Source organism: Anomaloglossus baeobatrachus, unplaced genomic scaffold (genome assembly GCF_048569485.1).
Source record: "Anomaloglossus baeobatrachus isolate aAnoBae1 unplaced genomic scaffold, aAnoBae1.hap1 Scaffold_3073, whole genome shotgun sequence".
NCBI classification, from domain to species: Eukaryota; Metazoa; Chordata; class Amphibia; order Anura; family Aromobatidae; genus Anomaloglossus; species Anomaloglossus baeobatrachus.
In genome coordinates, this window is record NW_027442490.1 from 43,278 (window position 1) to 58,177 (window position 14,900).

Here is a 14,900-nt window from a genome sequence, read left to right on the forward strand (position 1 = left end):
TTGCCCAGGAACTCATGGGAAACACGGTCGAAGGCCTTTTCCTGATCCAACGAGATCAGGGCTGCGTGCACCCGGCGGGCTTTGATGTACTCGACCGTGTCCCGCATGAGAGCCAGGCTGTCTGCGATGCGACGTCCGGGGATGCCGCAGGTCTGATCCGGGTGGATGATCCGTCCGATAACAGTCTTCAATCTCGTTGCCATCGTCTTGGCCAGGATCTTGTAGTCGACGTTCAGAAGGGTGATGGGACGCCAATTCTTCAGGTCGCACCTCTCTCCTTTACGCTTGTACAGGATCGTGACCATTCCTTCCCTCAGAGATGGAGGCATTCTGCCCTCCACCACCATCTCCTCATACAGCCCTAACAGGTCCGGACAGATTAGGTCTCCCAGCGCTACATAGAGCTCTGCTGGGAGGCCGTCACTGCCCGGTGTCCTGCCAGAACTAAAGGATTTGGCGGCCGAGAGCAGCTCGTCCACCGTCAGAGGAACATCCATGGCCGCCGCGTCTGCAGGGTCAAGATGGTTAGTGATACCTGACAGGAACTTATCGGCGGCCTCGGGGTCAGTAGTCTTGCGGGCGTAGAGTTCGCTGTAGAAGTCGCTGACGACCTTCATCACGTTCTCTTTCCCGCGTCGCATGTTTCCACTCTCGTCTCGTAGTTCATTCATGGGCGTGTGACCGGCGTGGAGTTTCCTGAAAAAGAACGAGTTACATTTCTCACCCTTCTCCAGGTTCTCCACTTTGGAACGGAAGACAATTCGCTCGGACTCCTCCTCGAAGTGCCTTTTCAGGCTCCTCTTAGTCTCCTCCAGCTCCTCTCTCACGTCCCAGCCGCATCGAAGAAGGTCCTGCAGGGAACGCAGCTCACGCTGGAGTCTCCTGAAGTCCCTCCTCTTCAGACACGCCTGTTGTTGACTCTTTGCCTGAAAGAAGAAACGGAACTCGAGTTTAACGTATTCCCACCAGTCAGAAACAGACTGGAAGCCCGCCTTGTAGGCCCGCCACGTGGAGTAGGCAGCTCTAAGCTCCTCCAGAATCTCACCCTTTTCCAGCAGAGAGCAGTTCAGCTTCCAGGAGCCCGGGCCAATGGGGAAGCCATGGCCCAGCACACCTTGAAAGTGAATGGCTCTGTGGTCAGAGAAGAAGCAGGGGACCATCGAGTGCCCACTCCGCCCAACCGCCCGAGAGGTAAACACAAAGTCAATCCTGGAACGCAGCGAGCCATCGGATCGGCACCATGAATAGTTCACGGATCCGTGTCCGATGGAGCCAACAACGTCCACAAGAGAGGCTTCGGTCACCATCTCAATGAGCAGTTTGGATGTGACGTCCAACTTGGCAGCCGTTCCAGAACTGCGTCCATCCTCCTCAATCGGGCAGTTGAAATCCCCGGCCATCACTACCGTCCTGGCGGTAGCGAGCTGAGGGCGCAGGGCTTGGAGGAGCTCCAGTCGATCGCTCTTCACAGGAGAAGCATACACATTGATGAACCTGACAGGTTCTCCCGCCCAGGTGCCATCCACGAGCAGTAACCTGCCGCAGACGATTTCCTGAACAGAGTCCAATGTGAAGGCGCTTCCCCTGATCAGCACGGCGACCCCCGCGGACCTACAGTCGCCCCCGCCAGACCAGTAGGATGGGCCATGGGTCCACTCCCTGGCCAGATGGTTGAAGGACCTAGAGGAGGGAAGGGAGCATTCCTGCAGGAAAAATACATCACTAGACTGAGTGTTAAGGAACGTAAAAATTGTCTGACGTCGGAACTTGTCTCTGATGCTCCTAACATTAATGGAAAAGATGTTAATGTTAGCAGTCATTGGAGGAAAGAGAAAGTTAGAGCAGGCGGTGTGCCTTAGTTACCACTCCGGTCGGGCGGTTCTTCCTCTTTGGCACCTGCTGGTAAGGGTATCTCCAGCAGACCCTCTTCTGCTAGCTGATCAAGCAGGGATGGTGCCTCAGTGGCTTCCGACTCCTCCATTTCTTCTTCGGCCACAAGGGACTCCACCATCTGCTCCAACACGTCCGGTTCTGGGAGGAGGCCATCCTCCTCTTCCTGGGGTGGATTGGGGTCCACAATGAACAGCTTGGAAGGTTCTGCGACAGGACTATCTTCCACCTTCCTTTTCCTTTGGCCTGTACCTGAGGAGACAAGAGCTGGAAAATCCTCCTCGGTGAAAAGTGCAAGAGTGCTGAGGCCCTCTGCTCTCATGGTCTGGGGAGGGAGAGTGGGCTTTGGGGGGGGGGTGAGGAGACCAACTGAGGAGTAGGGAAATGAGGTGGAGGTAGTGGAATCCTCAGTAGGGTTGGCCGGGGGGGGAGGGGTTTGGACAGGGGTGACAGGGGGGGGGACCAGGGAGGGGGCAACAGTTTTCTTACCCTTCTTTTCCCTGGACTCCGTGGCTGCTGGGGCATCGGCTGGAGCCACGGTCGCCGGGTTCTTGGCCGCCTTGTCCTTGGCCTCTGTGGCCTTGGTCGTAGCTGCCTTGGTCGACGAAGCTGTGACTATCCGATACTGGGTCGCCGCGGCAACCCTTGCCCAGGATTTCTCCCGCTGTGGGCAGTCCTTGTAAAGGTGGTCCGCCTGTCCACATAGGTTGCAAGTCTTCTTCTTTGGGCAGTCCTTGGAGCTGTGTCCTGTCACCCGGCAAACCCTGCAGGCGTCCTCCTTGCAGGTCTTCATCGAATGCCCTTTCCCGCCACATTTCCTGCAGTTGTGTGGCATGTCCGGGTAGTAGATGAGACCAAAGGAGTTTCCCAGAGAGAATGTCGGGGGCAGGTGCTGGAGACCATCCTCGGATGCTGGTTCCCTGTAGAGTCGAACGGTTACTGACCACTTACCCGTCCAGAATCCGTTGCCGTTAAGGATGTGGGATGGCTCCCTCACCACTGTGCAGAGACGTCCCAGGAACGTGGAGATGTCTCTTCCTGGGGTGTGCGGGTTCCGCATGGAGACCGTGATCCTCTTCTCATCCCTCTGTATAGGACAGGATCCTAAAAAGGAATGAAAAGGGGAGTCCGGCATCGCTGCGTTCATCGCCTCCCAGTATCTCCTGCAGGCATTCACCGTGGCAAAGGTTACCAGAAAAATGCCAGTCATGAAGGTCTGGACACTCAGGGTTTCCGCCCTGGAGAAGCCCTGATCCAGAATCATCTTCTTGCAGAACACGTCGCTGGACATGTCCGGCAACCTACCATCCACCGCCTTTAGCTTCAGGGCGACCGTCTGCCGCATCCAAGGCTCCAGGGTTGGAGCCTTTTCAGGCGGCGTCCGGGCTCCCTCCGGCTGGCTGGCGTCGGAGGTAGGGGCCTCTTGGGCCGAAGAAGCCTCTGGATGAGCCTTCCTGGAGGTCCCTGGGTCCTGAGCCTTCTTGGCTGCCTTCTCTGGCTTGCTTGCCATGGCTGGTTCCTGCTTGAGTTCCCGGAGCTGGATCTTGGATTCTTCTCCGGGTGTCTTCTCCCGCTGTGTTCCTCCTCGAAGTTCCTCTGGTCTCCCCAAGTCTTCTCCGAGCCTTCGTCTTCTTGCTTCTTTCTGCCAAGCTCTTCTTCCGTCCGATCTCCCTCTTCCGGTCTCGGCTGGGCTTTGGAGCTCGTCTCCCTGATCGTATCTCGTCAAGTGTAGCTAGCTCAGTTTGTTCTGATAAGAACAGATACTACACTTGATCTTAGCCAAAAGGCCGAGAAGCGATAACCAGAATTGGTTTGGGCCTCGAGTGGCACCCTGGCCTATGCCGGACACATCTTAGGGAGAGAGAGCGAGAGGGAGACAAACCCACGCCTACACAAGACATTTTGTCACCCAAGCCAACCCTTGAAAAGGCTGCTTTGCAGAGCCAAAACAAGAAGAATGGTGCGTTTTGCAGCCGCCGCCCACTGCAATGAATCTGAATAACTCCTCCTTTAGGGCGCAAGCAACTCCCCTCCCCCTTGCAGTCTTTCCAATTCACGATACAAAAAGACGGACAGGACAGGTTGCCTGACTTTCCGTCACTGCCACCCTTTGCCATCCTTACCCGTAGAAAGCCCTTTCATCATCCCCAAACCCTAATCTTTTCCCTTTCCTTCCCAGCCCCCAAACCCTGCCCTCTGTACCTTTCTCACCACCCGCTTCCCTTCTCCTGTCATCCCCCTACCACCCGGGAAAAAAAGAGATTGCCCCCTCCTTCCACTAGCCCACCCTCCCACCCAAAGAACAACTTCTTCTGCGCAGCTTGTTTTCTAGGCAGCAGCGCTATTGTGATGTCATCGGGGGGCATTGTGACAAGCCGCCAGTGTTCCGTCTCTTCATGTTGTGCACAGTTCAAACGGAAAATACATCAACAGGCAGACTACAGAAAAGCTTACTATCAAAGGTTAGAGGGGGGCTTTCTCAGAGGGCTTTTTACAGTTTTTCTATTCCCAATTAGCCGTTTAAGTGTACTTATTGAAAGTAGTAATTCTTTCATAGGCCGCCCTTTCTTAGTATTTGACGTTCCTTATATTGCGGTATGAGGCTTCGCAGTAGGTTGCAAACATTCATCACCCATGACTTTCCCCAATTGAGCTCAGAAGCTCAATGTCTATCATGACCTCTCTTTTAGAATGTCCAAGAGCAAGCAAACTATTCCTCCAGGAGAGGGCGCCAACAGACTACTAAAGAGATCATCATTACTCAAAGAAAACCCCAAAAACCAATGCATGATAGGAATAAACAGGTAACTTTCTTTGGAGTGGAAGCGGAGAGATCGCACCAGATGCCAATTCTAGATGTTATCACACCTGTGGTCACTGCAGCAGCAGGTGAATCCACTTTGTCCAAAAGGGATCTATTCCATTCAATTGCAAATGATCTAGATAAGACAGAGAACTGCAGCACGGGGACATAGCCGAGTTGGTCAGGTTGAGTGGTGATGAGTTTGCTATTTGGATGAATAAAGAAAGTCAAAAGTGTGAAAGATAAAAAACAAAAGGAGGAAGTGTGAAAAGTGAATGGGCCAAATTGAGGTGCATATGAAGACGTATGCTTTCTTCCAATTCATTAAATCGGGCTAATATGAATCAGGTGAATTGAGTTCTGCTTTTGGAAACTGGGTTAAGAAGGGGTGCACCGTTCCTGGAGGTACTGCAATACCAGGTCAATGCGTGGAGTGGACAGAGCAAGCTCTTTTTCCATCTCCCTGTTCTAAAAATCCATTTAATATATGGTCCCCAGATAGGGGACGTATCAGATATTAAACTGATAAGAACAGATACTACACTTGATCTTAGCCAAAAGGCCGAGAAGCGATAACCAGAATTGGTTTGGGCCTCGAGTGGCACCCTGGCCTATGCCGGACACATCTTAGGGAGAGAGAGCGAGAGGGAGACAAACCCACGCCTACACAAGACATTTTGTCACCCAAGCCAACCCTTGAAAAGGCTGCTTTGCAGAGCCAAAACAAGAAGAATGGTGCGTTTTGCAGCCGCCGCCCACTGCAATGAATCTGAATAACTCCTCCTTTAGGGCGCAAGCAACTCCCCTCCCCCTTGCAGTCTTTCCAATTCACGATACAAAAAGACGGACAGGACAGGTTGCCTGACTTTCCGTCACTGCCACCCTTTGCCATCCTTACCCGTAGAAAGCCCTTTCATCATCCCCAAACCCTAATCTTTTCCCTTTCCTTCCCAGCCCCCAAACCCTGCCCTCTGTACCTTTCTCACCACCCGCTTCCCTTCTCCTGTCATCCCCCTACCACCCGGGAAAAAAAGAGATTGCCCCCTCCTTCCACTAGCCCACCCTCCCACCCAAAGAACAACTTCTTCTGCGCAGCTTGTTTTCTAGGCAGCAGCGCTATTGTGATGTCATCGGGGGGCATTGTGACAAGCCGCCAGTGTTCCGTCTCTTCATGTTGTGCACAGTTCAAACGGAAAATACATCAACAGGCAGACTACAGAAAAGCTTACTATCAAAGGTTAGAGGGGGGCTTTCTCAGAGGGCTTTTTACAGTTTTTCTATTCCCAATTAGCCGTTTAAGTGTACTTATTGAAAGTAGTAATTCTTTCATAGGCCGCCCTTTCTTAGTATTTGACGTTCCTTATATTGCGGTATGAGGCTTCGCAGTAGGTTGCAAACATTCATCACCCATGACTTTCCCCAATTGAGCTCAGAAGCTCAATGTCTATCATGACCTCTCTTTTAGAATGTCCAAGAGCAAGCAAACTATTCCTCCAGGAGAGGGCGCCAACAGACTACTAAAGAGATCATCATTACTCAAAGAAAACCCCAAAAACCAATGCATGATAGGAATAAACAGGTAACTTTCTTTGGAGTGGAAGCGGAGAGATCGCACCAGATGCCAATTCTAGATGTTATCACACCTGTGGTCACTGCAGCAGCAGGTGAATCCACTTTGTCCAAAAGGGATCTATTCCATTCAATTGCAAATGATCTAGATAAGACAGAGAACTGCAGCACGGGGACATAGCCGAGTTGGTCAGGTTGAGTGGTGATGAGTTTGCTATTTGGATGAATAAAGAAAGTCAAAAGTGTGAAAGATAAAAAACAAAAGGAGGAAGTGTGAAAAGTGAATGGGCCAAATTGAGGTGCATATGAAGACGTATGCTTTCTTCCAATTCATTAAATCGGGCTAATATGAATCAGGTGAATTGAGTTCTGCTTTTGGAAACTGAGTTAAGAAGGGGTGCACCGTTCCTGGAGGTACTGCAATACCAGGTCAATGCGTGGAGTGGACAGAGCAAGCTCTTTTTCCATCTCCCTGTTCTAAAAATCCATTTAATATATGGTCCCCAGATAGGGAACGTATCAGATATTAAACTGATAAGAACAGATACTACACTTGATCTTAGCCAAAAGGCCGAGAAGCGATAACCAGAATTGGTTTGGGCCTCGAGTGGCACCCTGGCCTATGCCGGACACATCTTAGGGAGAGAGAGCGAGAGGGAGACAAACCCACGCCTACACAAGACATTTTGTCACCCAAGCCAACCCTTGAAAAGGCTGCTTTGCAGAGCCAAAACAAGAAGAATGGTGCGTTTTGCAGCCGCCGCCCACTGCAATGAATCTGAATAACTCCTCCTTTAGGGCGCAAGCAACTCCCCTCCCCCTTGCAGTCTTTCCAATTCACGATACAAAAAGACGGACAGGACAGGTTGCCTGACTTTCCGTCACTGCCACCCTTTGCCATCCTTACCCGTAGAAAGCCCTTTCATCATCCCCAAACCCTAATCTTTTCCCTTTCCTTCCCAGCCCCCAAACCCTGCCCTCTGTACCTTTCTCACCACCCGCTTCCCTTCTCCTGTCATCCCCCTACCACCCGGGAAAAAAAGAGATTGCCCCCTCCTTCCACTAGCCCACCCTCCCACCCAAAGAACAACTTCTTCTGCGCAGCTTGTTTTCTAGGCAGCAGCGCTATTGTGATGTCATCGGGGGGCATTGTGACAAGCCGCCAGTGTTCCGTCTCTTCATGTTGTGCACAGTTCAAACGGAAAATACATCAACAGGCAGACTACAGAAAAGCTTACTATCAAAGGTTAGAGGGGGGCTTTCTCAGAGGGCTTTTTACAGTTTTTCTATTCCCAATTAGCCGTTTAAGTGTACTTATTGAAAGTAGTAATTCTTTCATAGGCCGCCCTTTCTTAGTATTTGACGTTCCTTATATTGCGGTATGAGGCTTCGCAGTAGGTTGCAAACATTCATCACCCATGACTTTCCCCAATTGAGCTCAGAAGCTCAATGTCTATCATGACCTCTCTTTTAGAATGTCCAAGAGCAAGCAAACTATTCCTCCAGGAGAGGGCGCCAACAGACTACTAAAGAGATCATCATTACTCAAAGAAAACCCCAAAAACCAATGCATGATAGGAATAAACAGGTAACTTTCTTTGGAGTGGAAGCGGAGAGATCGCACCAGATGCCAATTCTAGATGTTATCACACCTGTGGTCACTGCAGCAGCAGGTGAATCCACTTTGTCCAAAAGGGATCTATTCCATTCAATTGCAAATGATCTAGATAAGACAGAGAACTGCAGCACGGGGACATAGCCGAGTTGGTCAGGTTGAGTGGTGATGAGTTTGCTATTTGGATGAATAAAGAAAGTCAAAAGTGTGAAAGATAAAAAACAAAAGGAGGAAGTGTGAAAAGTGAATGGGCCAAATTGAGGTGCATATGAAGACGTATGCTTTCTTCCAATTCATTAAATCGGGCTAATATGAATCAGGTGAATTGAGTTCTGCTTTTGGAAACTGGGTTAAGAAGGGGTGCACCGTTCCTGGAGGTACTGCAATACCAGGTCAATGCGTGGAGTGGACAGAGCAAGCTCTTTTTCCATCTCCCTGTTCTAAAAATCCATTTAATATATGGTCCCCAGATAGGGGACGTATCAGATATTAAACTGATAAGAACAGATTTTTTGATTTAACAGCATCTTTATTATCATGCACTACTCACAAAAAGGTAACAAACCGTGTACAGTGCCGCAGCCCCGTACACACAGAAATATACAATCCTTCTTACATAGCCATAGAGTACGACGCACTAAACTATACATCACGCTCCTATGCTTATCCATAACACTCAAGCTGAAAGAAAAAGTTAGACAATAAATAACGACGAACCGGCGATTGGGGGATGGGGGTAGGGGAAAAGGGGGATAGGGTGGGGAAGTCACAGGCCCGAAGCTTTATTGAAAGACGCACATAACGGGAAAAGGAGGGAGGGGGCATGGAAGAGGTCTAAACCTCCTCCTCGGCGCTGTCGTCCGGACTGTCCATGATGGAATAGTCTCTGAGCAGGCTGTGGATCAGCCTGCGGCAATCCTGGATAGACATCCTCTCCCTCTTCAAGATGAGCCGGTTCCTGGCGACCCAAATAGCGTCCTTAAAGCAGTTCATAAGGCGCCAAGCCTCCTGGATGGCTCCAACGGTGTGAGTCCCAGGGAAGAGTCCATAAAGTACGGAATGGTACGATAGGCTCCCTCTGGGGACGGAGTTCCTCAGGTCATCCTCCAGGGCAACCAACAGGCGCTGTGCGAAACGGCAGTCCCAAAAGGCGTGCAGCGATGTTTCCTCCACGAAGGGGCACCTTGGGCAGTACCGGGTTTTGCACAGGTTCCGGGCGTGCATGAATGACCGGACGGGCAGTCCGCCCTGTATCGCCATCCATGACAAGTCCTTGTGCCCGTTGGTCAATCCAGCCGATGACACGTTTGTCCAAACAGTCTCCAGTGTGTCGTGATGAAGTCCTGGAATGTTCTCCATTTCGTCCTTGGCTCTGATGAGTTTGTGGATAGTCTTTGGCTTCCACAAATCAGGCTTGAGTCCCTCCAGTTGGTGTTCCCTCACAAACCGAACCACGTCTCCGTAGAACCATGGCGCCGTCCAGTTGTAGGGGAAGGAGCTGTCCCACTTGTCCCAGCCTAACCGTCTCCAAAGGGGGAGCAGGAAGAAGCGAGACATGGACCCACCCGCGGAACCTCTCTTGACTCGCAGAGTTCGGCGAACGCAGTCACATACGAAGGAGGATCGCAGGAGGGTGGGGATATCGGGTACGCCCTTCCCACCCTTGCGAGGATCCTTGTACATGATGCTCCGCTTTACTCTGTCCATCTTGGATCCCCAGACAAAACGAAACACCGTCCTGGTAATGGCCCTGCACACGGTGGCAAGGGGGGGCCAGGCCTGGGCCGTGTACTGCAGCACGGGCAGTACCTCGTTACGCAGGACCAGTGCTTTGCCCTCACAGGTGAGGCGTCTGAGGCTCCACAGACCGATCCGTTGGGTGATCTTGGTCAAGCGTTCCTCCCAGGACTTGAGGGCTGCTCCTTCCTTCCCGAACCAGACTCCAAGAACCTTGATGAAATCCGGCTGGATGCTGAAAGGGAAGGGGGCGGAAGAGGCCGGCTGCCAGTCCCCGAAGAGCATGGCTTCCGACTTCCCGCAGTTGACTTTGGCTCCCGAAGCCCGTCCGAAGGTCTCACAGGTCTGGACGAGGGTGTCGACTGAGCGCCGGTCCGCGCAGAAGACGGTCACGTCGTCCATGTAGAGCGAGCACTTGACCTCGAAGCGTTCTGGTCCTGGTGCGGTGATCCCTCTGATCTCTCCATTCCGCCGGATAGCCTCTGCAAAGAGTTCTATAACACAAACAAAAAGAAGAGGTGACAGAGGACAGCCTTGTCTGACCCCTGAGAGGACCGGGAAGGGGTCAGTCTTCCAGCCGTTTACCAACACCGAGCTGTGAATATCAAAATACATTAGTTGGACATACAAACAAAACATGTTACCCAAACCTAACCTGTGCAGAGCTTTGCCCAGGAACTCATGGGAAACACGGTCGAAGGCCTTTTCCTGATCCAACGAGATCAGGGCTGCGTGCACCCGGCGGGCTTTGATGTACTCGACCGTGTCCCGCATGAGAGCCAGGCTGTCTGCGATGCGACGTCCGGGGATGCCGCAGGTCTGATCCGGGTGGATGATCCGTCCGATAACCGTCTTCAGTCTCGTTGCCATCGTCTTGGCCAGGATCTTGTAGTCGACATTCAGAAGGGTGATGGGACGCCAATTCTTCAGGTCGCACCTCTCTCCTTTACGCTTGTACAGGATCGTGACCATTCCTTCCCTCAGAGATGGAGGCATTCTGCCCTCCACCACCATCTCCTCATACAGCCCTAACAGGTCCGGACAGATTAGGTCTCCCAGCGCTACATAGAGCTCTGCTGGGAGGCCGTCACTGCCCGGTGTCCTGCCAGAACTAAAGGATTTGGCGGCCGAGAGCAGCTCGTCCACCGTCAGAGGAACGTCCATGGCCGCCGCGTCTGCAGGGTCAAGATGGTTAGTGATACCTGACAGGAACTTATCGGCGGCCTCGGGGTCAGTAGTCTTGCGGGCGTAGAGTTCGCTGTAGAAGTCGCTGACGACCTTCATCACATTCTCTTTCCCGCATCGTATGCTTCCACTCTCGTCTCGTAGTTCATTCATGGGCGTGTGACCGGCGTGGAGTTTCCTGAAAAAGAACGAGTTACATTTCTCACCCTTCTCCAGGTTCTCCACTTTGGAACGGAAGACAATTCGCTCGGACTCCTCCTCGAAGTGCCTTTTCAGGCTCCTCTTAGTCTCCTCCAGCTCCTCTCTCACGTCCCAGCCGCATCGAAGAAGGTCCTGCAGGGAACGCAGCTCACGCTGGAGTCTCCTGAAGTCCCTCCTCTTCAGACACGCCTGTTGTTGACTCTTTGCCTGAAAGAAGAAACGGAACTCGAGTTTAACGTATTCCCACCAGTCAGAAACAGACTGGAAGCCCGCCTTGTAGGCCCGCCACGTGGAGTAGGCAGCTCTAAGCTCCTCCAGAATCTCACCCTTTTCCAGCAGAGAGCAGTTCAGCTTCCAGGAGCCCGGGCCAATGGGGAAGCCATGGCCCAGCACACCTTGAAAGTGAATGGCTCTGTGGTCAGAGAAGAAGCAGGGGACCATCGAGTGCCCACTCCGCCCAACCGCCCGAGAGGTAAACACAAAGTCAATCCTGGAACGCAGCGAGCCATCGGATCGGCACCATGAATAGTTCACGGATCCGAGTCCGATGGAGCCAACAACGTCCACAAGAGAGGCTTCGGTCACCATCTCAATGAGCAGTTTGGATGTGACGTCCAACTTGGCAGCCGTTCCAGAACTGCGTCCATCCTCCTCAATCGGGCAGTTGAAATCCCCGGCCATCACTACCGTCCTGGCGGTAGCGAGCTGAGGGCGCAGGGCTTGGAGGAGCTCCAGTCGATCGCTCTTCACAGGAGAAGCATACACATTGATGAACCTGACAGGTTCTCCCGCCCAGGTGCCATCCACGAGCAGTAACCTGCCGCAGACGATTTCCTGAACAGAGTCCAATGTGAAGGCGCTTCCCCTGATCAGCACGGCGACCCCCGCGGACCTACAGTCGCCCCAGCCAGACCAGTAGGATGGGCCATGGGTCCACTCCCTGGCCAGATGGTTGAAGGACCTAGAGGAGGGAAGGGAGCATTCCTGCAGGAAAAATACATCACTAGACTGAGTGTTAAGGAACGCAAAAATTGTCTGACGTCGGAACTTGTCTCTGATGCTCCTAACATTAATGGAAAAGATGTTAATGTTAGCAGTCATTGGAGGAAAGAGAAAGTTAGAGCAGGCGGTGTGCCTTAGTTACCACTCCGGTCGGGCGGTTCTTCCTCTTTGGCACCTGCTGGTAAGGGTATCTCCAGCAGACCCTCTTCTTCTAGCTGATCGAGCAGGGATGGTGCCTCAGTGGCTTCCGACTCCTCCATTTCTTCTTCGGCCACAAGGGACTCCACCATCTGCTCCAACACGTCCGGTTCTGGGAGGAGGCCATCCTCCTCTTCCTGGGGTGGATTGGGGTCCACAATGAACAGCTTGGAAGGTTCTGCGACAGGACTATCTTCCACCTTCCTTTTCCTTTGGCCTGTACCTGAGGAGACAAGAGCTGGAAAATCCTCCTCGGTGAAAAGTGCAAGAGTGCTGAGGCCCTCTGCTCTCATGGTCTGGGGAGGGAGAGTGGGCTTTGGGGGGGGGGTGAGGAGACCAACTGAGGAGTAGGGAAATGAGGTGGAGGTAGTGGAATCCTCAGTAGGGTTGGCCGGGGGGGGAGGGGTTTGGACAGGGGTGACAGGGGGGGGGGCCAGGGAGGGGGCAACAGTTTTCTTACCCTTCTTTTCCCTGGACTCCGTGGCTGCTGGGGCATCGGCTGGAGCCACGGTCGCTGGGTTCTTGGCCGCCTTGTCCTTGGCCTCTGTGGCCTTGGTCGTAGCTGCCTTGGTCGACGAAGCTGTGACTACCCGATACTGGGTCGCCGCGGCAACCCTTGCCCAGGATTTCTCCCGCTGTGGGCAGTCCTTGTAAAGGTGGTCCGCCTGTCCACATAGGTTGCAAGTCTTCTTCTTTGGACAGTCCTTGGAGCTGTGTCCTGTCACCCGGCAAACCCTGCAGGCGTCCTCCTTGCAGGTCTTCATCGAATGCCCTTTCCCGCCACATTTCCTGCAGTTGTGTGGCATGTCCGGGTAGTAGATGAGACCAAAGGAGTTTCCCAGAGAGAATGTCGGGGGCAGGTGCTGGAGACCATCCTCGGATGCTGGATCCCTGTGGAGTCGAACGGTTACTGACCACTTACCCGTCCAGAATCCGTTGCCGTTAAGAATGTGGGATGGCTCCCTCACCACTGTGCAGAGACGTCCCAGGAACGTGGAGATGTCTCTTCCTGGGGTGTGCGGGTTCCGCATGGAGACCGTGATCCTCTTCTCATCCCTCTGTATAGGACAGGATCCTAAAAAAGAATGAAAAGGGGAGTCCGGCATCGCTGCGTTCATCGCCTCCCAGTATCTCCTGCAGGCATTCACCGTGGCAAAGGTTACCAGAAAAATGCCAGTCATGAAGGTCTGGACACTCAGGGTTTCCGCCCTGGAGAAGCCCTGATCCAGAATCATCTTCTTGCAGAACACGTCGCTGGACATGTCCGGCAACCTACCATCCACCGCCTTCAGCTTCAGGGCGACCGTCTGCCGCATCCAAGGCTCCAGGGTTGGAGCCTTTTCAGGCGGCGTCCGGGCTCCCTCCGGCTGGCTGGCGTCGGAGGTAGGGGCCTCTTGGGCCGAAGAAGCCTCTGGATGAGCCTTCCTGGAGGTCCCTGGGTCCTGAGCCTTCTTGGCTGCCTTCTCTGGCTTGCTTGCCATGGCTGGTTCCTGCTTGAGTTCCCGGAGCTGGATCTTGGATTCTTCTCCGGGTGTCTTCTCCCGCTGTGTTCCTCCTCGAAGTTCCTCTGGTCTCCCCAAGTCTTCTCCGAGCCTTCGTCTTCTTGCTTCTTTCTGCCAAGCTCTTCTTCCGTCCGATCTCCCTCTTTCGGTCTCGGCTGGGCTTCGGAGCTTGTCTCCCTGATCGTATCTCGTCAAGTGTAGCTAGCTCAGTTTGTTCTGATAAGAACAGATACTACACTTGATCTTAGCCAAAAGGCCGAGAAGCGATAACCAGAATTGGTTTGGGCCTCGAGTGGCACCCTGGCCTATGCCGGACACATCTTAGGGAGAGAGAGCGAGAGGGAGACAAACCCACGCCTACACAAGACATTTTGTCACCCAAGCCAACCCTTGAAAAGGCTGCTTTGCAGAGCCAAAACAAGAAGAATGGTGCGTTTTGCAGCCGCCGCCCACTGCAATGAATCTGAATAACTCCTCCTTTAGGGCGCAAGCAACTCCCCTCCCCCTTGCAGTCTTTCCAATTCACGATACAAAAAGACGGACAGGACAGGTTGCCTGACTTTCCGTCACTGCCACCCTTTGCCATCCTTACCCGTAGAAAGCCCTTTCATCATCCCCAAACCCTAATCTTTTCCCTTTCCTTCCCAGCCCCCAAACCCTGCCCTCTGTACCTTTCTCACCACCCGCTTCCCTTCTCCTGTCATCCCCCTACCACCCGGGAAAAAAAGAGATTGCCCCCTCCTTCCACTAGCCCACCCTCCCACCCAAAGAACAACTTCTTCTGCGCAGCTTGTTTTCTAGGCAGCAGCGCTATTGTGATGTCATCGGGGGGCATTGTGACAAGCCGCCAGTGTTCCGTCTCTTCATGTTGTGCACAGTTCAAACGGAAAATACATCAACAGGCAGACTACAGAAAAGCTTACTATCAAAGGTTAGAGGGGGGCTTTCTCAGAGGGCTTTTTACAGTTTTTCTATTCCCAATTAGCCGTTTAAGTGTACTTATTGAAAGTAGTAATTCTTTCATAGGCCGCCCTTTCTTAGTATTTGACGTTCCTTATATTGCGGTATGAGGCTTCGCAGTAGGTTGCAAACATTCATCACCCATGACTTTCCCCAATTGAGCTCAGAAGCTCAATGTCTATCATGACCTCTCTTTTAGAATGTCCAAGAGCAAGCAAACTATTCCTCCAGGAGAGGG

At 52.7% G+C, this 14,900-nt stretch overlaps 2 non-coding genes and 3 pseudogenes across 2 annotated transcripts; all 5 read right to left on the reverse strand.

Annotated features, from left to right (window-relative positions):
* Positions 1–3,584: 3,584 nt before the first annotated feature.
* Positions 3,585–3,689, reverse strand: LOC142268586 (U2 spliceosomal RNA; annotated as a pseudogene).
* Positions 3,690–5,076: 1,387 nt separating this feature from the next.
* LOC142268608 (U2 spliceosomal RNA) lies at positions 5,077–5,267 on the reverse strand. Its single transcript, XR_012734256.1, has one exon. It is a non-coding gene; the product is annotated as a U2 spliceosomal RNA (small nuclear RNA).
* A 1,387-nt stretch (positions 5,268–6,654) lies between these two features.
* Positions 6,655–6,845, reverse strand: LOC142268633 (U2 spliceosomal RNA). The gene has a single exon (XR_012734279.1). It is a non-coding gene; the product is annotated as a U2 spliceosomal RNA (small nuclear RNA).
* Positions 6,846–8,232: 1,387 nt separating this feature from the next.
* LOC142268639 (U2 spliceosomal RNA) lies at positions 8,233–8,437 on the reverse strand (annotated as a pseudogene).
* Positions 8,438–13,866: 5,429 nt separating this feature from the next.
* Positions 13,867–13,970, reverse strand: LOC142268587 (U2 spliceosomal RNA; annotated as a pseudogene).
* Between the last annotated feature and the right edge of the window lie 930 nt (positions 13,971–14,900).